General features: G+C 43.4%; 1 non-coding gene across 1 annotated transcript; it reads left to right on the forward strand.

Annotated features, from left to right (window-relative positions):
- Positions 1-302: 302 nt before the first annotated feature.
- Positions 303-440, forward strand: LOC119945660. The gene has a single exon (XR_005456318.1). It is a non-coding gene; the product is annotated as a small nucleolar RNA SNORA7 (small nucleolar RNA).
- Positions 441-10,410: the final 9,970 nt, after the last annotated feature.

Here is a 10,410-nt window from a genome sequence, read left to right on the forward strand (position 1 = left end):
CCAATTCTCTGCTGTGTGACCTTGGGCATGTCTTTTAACTTCTCTGGGCCTCAGTTCCCTCATCTGCAAAAATGGGGATTAGAGAATCAGTGTGGACAAGTGGAAAAAGCATGAGCCTGAGAGTCTGAAGACTGGGCTCTAATCTTGACTCCATCACTTATCTGCTGTGTGAACTTGGGCAAGTCATTTATCTTTTCTGTGCTTTAGTTCTCTCATCTGTAAAATGGGAATTCAATACCTGTTCTTCCTCCTACTTAGACTGTAGTCCCATGTGGGACCTGATTATCTTTACCCCAGAACTTCCCCTCTCAGGGTCGCAACTGGAGAGTTTCCAGTCCTCTACCAGTCTCGACTATGGGAGGGAGAGTCAAGCAGAGGCATGCCCATTTCATTCTTAGCTTGGGCAGTGACTGGAGAGTGGAAGGCAATCTGCTACAAGTCAAAACTCACCTGCACTGGGCAGTGGCACCATGGGAGAGAGTCAAGGGAGGAGACTTAGGTTTACTGCACGGAAGGAGGCAATGGTAAACCACTTCCATATTTTTAACCAAGAAAACTCTGGATACACTACCAAAATGATTGCCGATGGAGAGTGGGGCGTTCTGGGAGAGATGGCATAAGACAAGACCCCAGCACTTAGTACAGTGCTTGGAATATATTAAGTGCTTAACAAATACCACAATTATTGTCATTACAGTGCTTTATGCATAGTAAGTGCTAAACAAGTAATTATTTTCATTATTAGTAATGAGTCAAAGCTTGAAATCCCTGGGGACCATTTTTATATATTTGAGTGTGAGAGGTATAAGTGAAATACATGTGAGATAGAAGTAGCTCAAAGTAGAATAAAAAAAACCATTATTCTGCTTACCTCTTGAAGCTCACTGGATCTATATAGGGCAAGATGCTGTTTGAAGAGAATTTCTCTTTGAAGAAAATGTCACTTTGGACCTAAATCAGATGAGGAAAAGATAAACATTCTGTCAATCACATAATGGCAGAGATTGCACCCTAAATTAAGCACAGTTTTCCTTGCCTTCTCTCTCTTTTAAATCAATGGTATTTATTGAGCACTTACTATGTGCTGGTCACTGTACTAAGCACTAGAGCAGATACAAAATAATCAGGTTGGACACAGTCCCTGTTCCACATAGTGCTTAGAATCTTAATCCCCATTTTATAGATGAAGTAACTGAGGCACAGAGAAGTGAAGCAACTTGCCCAATGTCACACAGCAGACAAGTGGCAGAGTGGGATTAGAACAATCTGGACATGTCTCCTCCCTCTTCAAAAATCTCCACCTATCCACCTCCACATTCAACAAAAACTCCTCACCACTGGCTTTAAAGCACTCCACCATCTTGTCCCCTCCTACCTCACCTCGATTCTCTCCTTCTACAACCCAGCCCACACAATTTGCTCCTCTGGTGCTAACCTTCTCACTGTGCCTCGATCTCCCCTGTTTTGCCACTGACCCCTGGCCCACAACCTACCTCTGGCCAGGAATGCCCTCCCTCCTCAAATCTGCCAGACAATTAGTCTCCCCCTTTCACCGTACTGAAGGCAACATCTCCTCCCAGAGGTCTTCCCAGAAAGAGCTCCACTTTTCCTCATCTTCCACTCCCTTTTGCATTGCCCTGACTTGCTCCCTTTTCTCTTCCTCCCTCTCCCCGTCCCACATTATTTATGTATATATCTGTAATTTTATTTATTTATATCGATGTCAGTTTATATTGATGTCTGTTTATTTATATCGATGTCTGTGTCCCCCTGTTTAGGCTGTGAGCTTGTTGTGGGCCGGGATTGTCAGTATTGCTGTATTGTACTTTCCCAAGGGCTTAGTACAGTGCTCTGCACACAGTAAAAGCTTAATAGATACAACTGAATGAACGAATGAATGAATGAATGAATGAATGAATGAACCCAGGTCCTCTGACTCTCAGGCCCATGCTCTTTCAAGTAGGCCACACTGGTTCTTAACACATTCACCTCATTTGCAGACCAGATTTCAGGGTTTTCCATCTCTTGGCCTAGGGGACAGAGCACAGCCCTGGGAGTCGGACGGACCTGGGTTCTAATCCTGGCTCTGCCCTTTGTCTGCTGTCTGAACTTGGGCACGCTGCTTGACTTCTCTGTGCCTCAGTTCCCTCATCTTTAAAATAGGGATTAAGACCATGAGTCTTGTGTGGTAGAGGGACTGTGCCTAACCCAATTACCTTGTATCTACTTCAGTGCTTAGTACAGTGCTTGGCACAGACTAAAAGCTTAAACAAATAGGACTATTATTATTATTATTTCCATTTCTCTCATCCCCACTGTGGGGTCAGAGGGAAGTACCCAGAGGATAGGCTGGTAGAGGGGAGAGGAGAGCATGAGGCAATAGCTGTTGATCATGGAGATCCCTGAACCAATCAGAAGACACATGCAAGGTAATGATTTCAAGAAAAGAAATCTTCACTGATTCCAGCTCAGCTGAAAGCTTTGCTCACTCTCTGGATTGTGACAAAGAGGACTTTTAAAAATCATTTCATCCGAGTTGCTTACATGTCCAGATATGAGTGTCTTCTAGGAAAGTCCCCATATGGGTTTTCAGGCCACGGAGATTATCCTGACAAACTCACAAAGCCTCCTGCATGAACAATTTATATTAATGACTGCCTCTCACCTGGTCTGTAAACTGACTGTGGGCAGGGGACGTGTCTATCTATTGTTATATTGTATTCTCCCAAGAGCTTAGTACAGTGCCTTGCACACACTAAGTGCTCAATAAATACAATTAAATGAATGAATGAACTTTTAAGCCTCTTTTCTTCATGTTTGCCATGGGTGGATTAATTTTCAGGGTCACCCCTAATGACTAGGGTTCATTTTCAAGGGTCCAGGTTGAGTCCAGGTGTCCAGAACAAACTACATCCAGGATTCATTGAGAAACTCTGCCACTTGTCTGCTGTGTGACCTTGGGCAAGTCATTTCACTTCTCCTTGCCTCAGCTCCCTCATCTGCACAATGGGGATTAAGACTGCGAGTCCCATGTGGGACATTGACAGTGTCCAACCTGTTTACTCTGTAGCTATTCCAGTGCTGAGTACAGTGACTGGCACATAGTGAGCACTAAACAAAGACAATAATTTTTTAAAAAGCAGCACACCCCAGTGGAAAGAGCACAGGATGGGGAATCAGAGGACCTTGGTTCAAATCCCTGCTCTGCTACTTGTCTGCTGTGTGATCTTTCATCTCCTGTAAAGTGGAGATTAAAAAGCTGTTCACCCTCCTATTTAGACAGTGAGCCCCACGTGGGATATGTACCATGTCAGACATAATTAGTCTGTGTCTATGTCAGAGCTTAGTACAGTGCTTGGCTCATAATAGGCACTTAACAAATACCAAAATCAATTCACTGGGCTATAGACCTGGGCTCACTCTGGAGTGCCTACAGGGCAGTCCCAGAACCAAACTGACTTCCGTGAATTCCTGAGCTAATAAGCCTTACCTAAAAGGCGTCCTTGCATGTTCTTCTGATTGGCCTAGGAGTCTTTCTGATTGGCTCTTGCTGTTCAACGCTTTCCTGCTCTTTCTACTCGCCACTTTTTTAATGGCATTTGTTAAGCACTTACTATGTGCCAGGCACTGTACTAAGCGCTGGGGTAGTTACAAGTTTGTCAGGTTGGATATGCTCCATGTCCCACATAGGCTCACAGTCTTAATCCCCAATGAGGTAACTGAGTTGCAGAGAAGTGACGTGACTTGCCCAAGGTCACACAAAATACAAGTGGAGAAGCAGGAATTAGAACCCAGCTCCCTCTGACTCCCAGCCCCAAGCTCTATCCATTAGGCCACACTGCTTTTCATCTGCAGCAGCAGTATTTTTGGATCAACTGGGTACAAAAGCTGCGACATTTTGGAAGAACTGGAGAGATTCTCCAACTGGGATTCAAGAAACTCCGGTTTAACTCTTCCAGGGATTTTCTTCCCTAGGAATTAGAAGGAAAATTAGTGACTCTAACCATGCAGATGGTTGCCTGGGAGAGCAATGTTAATGCATTTCCTCCATGCATATCCTGCTGGAGATGGGATGCTGGGCCAGATGTACCATTGGCTTGATCCAGTAATGACATTTATTATGGTCATATGATATGAATTTGGGGAAATTTCCAGGGCTTAATGGAAACATAAACAATAATGCCAATGTCAACCCAAACTGTCGCAGGAGTCTGTGTCATTCCAAAGGATATGATTTTTATCGTCTCTCCTAATGAGGAGTATATTCATGTAAGGTATTGGCTGGTCAGCCATAAACATCAACTTCTGGACTGAATTTTGGGATCCCTTCTGTTTCAACTGACAGTGCTGCCTGCCTGCACTCCTGATTGGGATTTGGAAATTCACACTGATGAATCTTTCTTCCTTTGGGAACATGGTTGGGATGTGCAAGTCTCTGTGTTTTTTCCTAATCATTTTTGCTGCCAATCAAAGTCCTTCAGACCAGTTTCCTCCAGAGAATGGTATTAAATGCTCAAAATGAACCTATGGGTGATAATCGTAATTATGGTACAAAGCTTTTTCCATGAATCAAACACTGTACTAAGCATAGGAGTAAGAGTGAGAAGCAATGTGGCCTAGTAGAATGAACAAGGGCCTGGGGGTTCTAATCCTGGCTCTGCCACTTGCCTGCTCTGTGATATTGGGTAAATCATTTCACTTCTCTATGCCTCAGTTACCTCAATGGTAAAACGGGAATTAAGACTGAGCCCTATGTGGGACAGGGACTGTGTCCAATCCTATTATCTTGTATCTACTCCAGCACTTAATACAGTGCCTGGCAAGTAGAAAGTGCTTAATAAATACCATTTAAAAAGTAGGTGTAAGATTATAAAGTTAGACAAAGCCTCCATCTCAAATAACCCCTGTCTGACAATCTCAGATTTAGGAGGAGCAGATATATCCCAACAATGCCATCTGATAAAAAGTGGCCAGGCAAGGTCACTAAGGATGAATGCAGTCAGTTCACTAGCCTCACTGAGCGGGGCCTGTGAGGAGAATGGATACCAGCAAGATGCCCAAACAGCTGTGCAATGGTGAATGCACAATGAAGTGAACAGAAAAAAACACTAGAAAGGTTGGCTTCCTGCTAAATATTCACAGTTCCTCTATTAATTTCCAATCCTCTATTCACCTTCTTTAGGTGTTCTACTTCATGACAGTTTGTCAGTTTCCTCATTCTCTATAAATAGCCCACCACTTCTCAGTCTCCCACTGTTAGCTCTCCACTCTCATAGGAATGTTACTTCTAGTTCTCAAAGTCTCCGTTTATTATAATAGTATAAAAACCCATTTCATCATCCAAACTTACCCCAGTGTTCTGAGAAGTAGCATGGCTTACTGGAAAGAGCATAGGTCTGAGAGTCAGAGGATGCGGGTTCTAATCCTGGCTTTGCCAGTTGCCTGCTGTGTGATCTTAGGCAAGTCACTTAATTTCTCTGTGACTCAGGTTCCTCTTCTGAAAATGGAGATTTACTCTCTCTTACTTAGACTGTGAGCATCATGTGGAAAAGAGACGATGTCTGATCTGATTAACTTTTTTCTTCCCCAGGGCTTAGAACAGTACTTAACACATAGCAGGTGCTTAACAAATACAGTAATAGAAAGAAAGAAAAGATATTCACAACACATCCTCATTGAGTTTTGAAATTTGGGGGTTTACAGTTTTCATAGATCATATTCTTTCTAACCTTGGGTCCTTTTCTGCTGTGGATAATTAACGATCATTCAGGGGGATAAAACTAGGCAGAAAGGACTCTGGGTGCTGTAAAAAACTAAAAATTTGTGGAGGGCAGATGTCACAACAATAATAAGACTGTTGCTGAAGCATCAATTTATTACAAAGCTCAATAAACAGGAGGCTGCCTGCTGATTTCATCTTCATGAAACATTCATACTGGAAAGGTTTTCTTTGGCTTCAGCCCCCACAAAGAAAAAAAGAAGCATATGCCCATAAAACTGACATTTTGGGAACATTTTTCAGCTCAGGAAAACTGTGTGAGATAAAGGCAAGGAATATGTTCACCAAGGAAAACTGGTCTCCCAGGTATTGAGACACCACAAGGGAGGTTAGCAAGCCAGGCAAAGGCAGGACTAAAGAGGGAAATGGATTTGATTGCCTTCAACCGTGGGGTGAGATGTAAACAAAAAGCAAATCATCCTTTGTGCCGCTGACGTTATGGTATGTGAGGCCACTCCATCTAATATGTTAAGAGGATTAGTGTGGGAGCTGGGTGAACTTTGAAATGGTCCAGTCAACCTTGTGAGCTATTCAGCATAAATTGGGACTCAGCAAGCCTTCTCTGATCCTCAGGAATTTGGCAACCATGGGTATTGTATCATAGGCTCTGAAGCGCAGTGAGCCCTTTAGGTGCCAGCTCTGTAGCTTCTCTCTTCATTTAGGAAAAGCACGAAGCGGGGAAGGGGCAAGAGGAGGGGATAGGAGGTCGCTGTAAAAGCCCAAATCTAAAATAGGGGTTCCTTTCATGCTTCACTCAAAGCTCCCACGGCTTAAGCTGCTGAAGAAATCTCTGAGGCAGCCTGCTGCTAGTGACTCTGCCTGGACTTTGATTGGAAGAGAGATGAGATGAGGGGTTACCAAGTATCCAACTGCCTTTGCTATTGGAAAAGGTGCCCAGGGGTGATTTCAAGCATATGTGAGTGTGGTACTGACTCTCTTGTTGGGGGTAGTGGGGAACGCATTGTGGAATACATTCCTTTTATAGATGGGCTAAATCCTGTCACTTTTTTTCCCAACTCACCCCTTCCTCATCTTTCAGATGGCCATGACCCTGGTCCATTCCCTTGTTATATTTGGACTATCCTTCCCTAACACCAAGCTTTCCCCTCTCCAGACTCTATGGCATTCCATAGTCTGCATTTCCTCTTCATATCTGGACTGGTCTTCTCAGTTAACTCCCTATGACTAGCCTCTCTCTTCTCCAGTCCTTACACCATCCCAACTCCCCATTCCCTTGTCATATCTGAACTGTCTTCCTCACTTGACTTCCTATGATTAGGTTCTCTCCTCTCCAGGCACTATAGCATCCCAAGCCCCAGATCATCCCAGACTGAGCCCCCTTTTTCCTCTCCTCCTCTCCATCGCCCCCACCCTACCTCCCTCCCCTCCCCACAGCACCTGTATATATGTTTGTACAGATTTATCACTCTATTTATTTTACTTGTACATATTTACTATTCTCTTTATTTTGTTAATGATGTGCATTTAGCTTTAATTCTGTTTGTTCTGATGACTTGACACCTGTCCACATGTTTTGTTTTGTTGTCTGTTTCCCCCTTCCAGACTGTGAGCCCATTGTTGGATAGGGACCATCTCTAAATGTTGCCAACTTGTACTTTCCAAGCGCTTAGTACAGTGCTCTGCACACAGTAAGCTCTCAATAAATACAATTGAATGAATGAATGAATCCTTCTAAAATGTTGTTCTGTACATATCTCTGCACTTCAGTGATTACCCCTGCCTCTCCACAGCAAACTGCTGACTCTACCAGAACTTTCTCCCAGCTTACACTCTTCCTTCTCAAGATAATCTTATTGTGCCTTTCTGTCAACTCTCCCACCTCCAACCCCCTCTCACCCCCTTCCTCCTGGTTGCACTTCCCTCTCTCTTCAACTCTGCCAGGCAACTACTCCCCCCATCAATCAATCAATCCATCACTGGTATTTATTGAGCACTTACTATGTGAGGCACACTGTACTAAGGGCTTGGGAGAAGTGTGGCCTGGTGGATAGAGCACAGACCAGGGCATCAGAAGGAACTGGGTTCAAATCCTAGCTCTGCCACTTGTCTGCTGTGTGACCTTGGGCAAGTTACTTAACTTCTCTGGATCTCAGTTACCTCATCTAGAAAATGGGGACTAAGAATGTGAACCCCATGGGGGACGGGGACTTTGTCCAATCTGATTAACTTTTATCTACCCAGTGCTTGGCATATAGTAAGTGCTTAATAATTACCATTATTATTAGTAGTAGTGTAGTAGTAGTAGTATTGGGAGCATGCAATACAACAGAATCAGCAGATATGTTCCCTGCCCTTAGTGAACTTGCAGTCTAGATGGGGAGACAGACACTATCTTCAAAGTCTTCCCTAAATGTTACCTCCTCCGAGCATTAATTCCACTGATAATATCCACTTCTGTATTTTTCTCTATGTTGATATACACAGATTTATCAAACTTTCTACTTCTCTTTCCTTTACTATCCCCATCAGTATTTATAGCGTTGGCCTTTCTCCTATTACCTCTATTTTTAAATCATTTGTGATTGCCTAATTATTATTATGGCATTTATTAAACTTTTACTTTTAAGCTCTGAGGTAAATACAAAATTATAATTATAATTATAAAATTATAAAACCAAACACAGTGCCTGTCTGGGCACAGGACTCAAAATATATCTTATACATAATAAGCCAGTGCATAACCGGGGTCTGCGGACTCATTTTCCCCTGACCTTCACACTACGCCCCAACAATTGACACCCTTTTCTAGAGACCCAGCAAAAATATAACTTCACTTTTCTGGGATAAATCCTGCCTAAGAGCAGATATCAATTCCCCTTTCCCTGTGGCTGTTCACTCCGCAAAAATGATGTCAATTCCCCTCGTCTGCTGAAATTAAGGATGCTCCTTGAATCCTTTAGCAGCAACACGTTTTTGGATTGAATCTTTATATATTTCCTTTTGGGCCAGTTCTAAGTGTTAATTATTCTGGAGGAGAACCAGAGCACTGTATTAAGCCCTTGAGAGTATACAATACACTGGATTTGGTAATAATAATAATGATGGCAGTTATTAGGCACTTACTCTGTGCAAAGAACTGTTCTAAGTGCTGGGGAGGTTACAAGGTGATCAGGTTGTCCCACGGGGGGTTCACAGTCAATCCCCATATTACAGATGGGGGAACTGAGGCACAGAGAAGCTAAGTGACTTGCCCAAAGTCACACAGCTGACAATTGGTGGAGCTGGGATTTGAACCCATGATCTCCGACTCCAAAGCCCGTGCTCTTTCCACTGAGCCACGCTGCTTCTCATTTGGTACACATCTACATATTTGGTAGATGTGTCTCGTATTGAAAAATGTCTTTGCCTCAACAACAGCCAAGGCAAAGCTCCATGGATTCAAAGCGGCAATTTCAGAAGCTCATTCCTGGAGGATTGCCACATTCCAGACCTCCTTGAGCTCCACACGCCCCTTACAAAGTCACCCTGGACAACAAGAGCCGAATATCACTTCCACTTTTCGGCTGTGAGAGGCCAGTGACTTTGAAACCAACACATTAGCATCGCTTGTGGAATGCAGCATTCGGGAAGCAGCTGGAGAGACAAAATACCATGAGATCCTTGTGTCTCCTGGGTAGCGGCAACTTGAGTTTCAAGGATATCAAACAGCGATATCCTGCTTTTTCTCCCATGGGCAAGAGGCATGAGAACTGCTTTTGCATCTGAACTGGTTCTCCTCCAGGGGCATTAAAAACTATGCAAATACTCGATCCAAAAACTTGTTGCTGCTAAAGAATTCAAAGAGGGCACAATTTCAACAGAGGAGGGGATTTGAAATCATTTTTGCACATTGTACAGACACAGGGAAAGGGGAATTGATATCTGATCTTTGGGCAGGATTAATCCCAGAAAAGTGAAGTTATAATTCCTCTGGGTCTCTAGTCCCAGCCAATGGGATTATGAAATAAATCTGTCTACCCTGTTTTGGGATTTGGGAATTTGAGTGAAGTCCTCAGGACTTCCTCAGGAATCCCAAGACTAGTGTGAGCAAATGGAAAATAAACTTTAGAGGTAAGGAATTCTTCAGGAGACAAGTTCCTGTGGTTTTAACCAACAGTGACCTCCCGGATGCAGAAGTCATAATGTGGGATAAATGATGGGGGCTGAACTTCATGTTCTCACCCCAGATGTATTTTCACTTAGGATTATGTCATGCAGAGAGCTCATCTGAGGCAGTAATCCACCCAAAAAACATTCACAGTCAAAAAAGCCCATGTCTATGAAACAGGAGATTTACCTGCTGTGTGACCTTGGGCAAATCACCTAACTTCTCTATGTCTCAGTTTCCTCATCTGTAAAATGGGGATTAAATACCCATTTTCTTCCTCTTTAATCTAGGAATCCATTGTGGGCCAGGGACTGAACCTGTTATGATTATCATGTAGCTACTCAAGTGCTTACTAGAGTGCTTGACACAAAGTAAGCCCTCACTAAATAACAGAATAATTGGAAGCAGTAAGGCATAGTGGATAGAGCACGGGCCTGGGGATCAGAAGGTCATGGGTTCTAATACTGGATCTACCACTTGTCTGCTAGGTGGCCTTGGGCAAGTCATTGCACTTCTCTAGGCC

Source organism: Tachyglossus aculeatus, chromosome 25 (genome assembly GCF_015852505.1).
Source record: "Tachyglossus aculeatus isolate mTacAcu1 chromosome 25, mTacAcu1.pri, whole genome shotgun sequence".
In the NCBI taxonomy this organism is placed as follows: domain Eukaryota; kingdom Metazoa; phylum Chordata; class Mammalia; order Monotremata; family Tachyglossidae; genus Tachyglossus; species Tachyglossus aculeatus.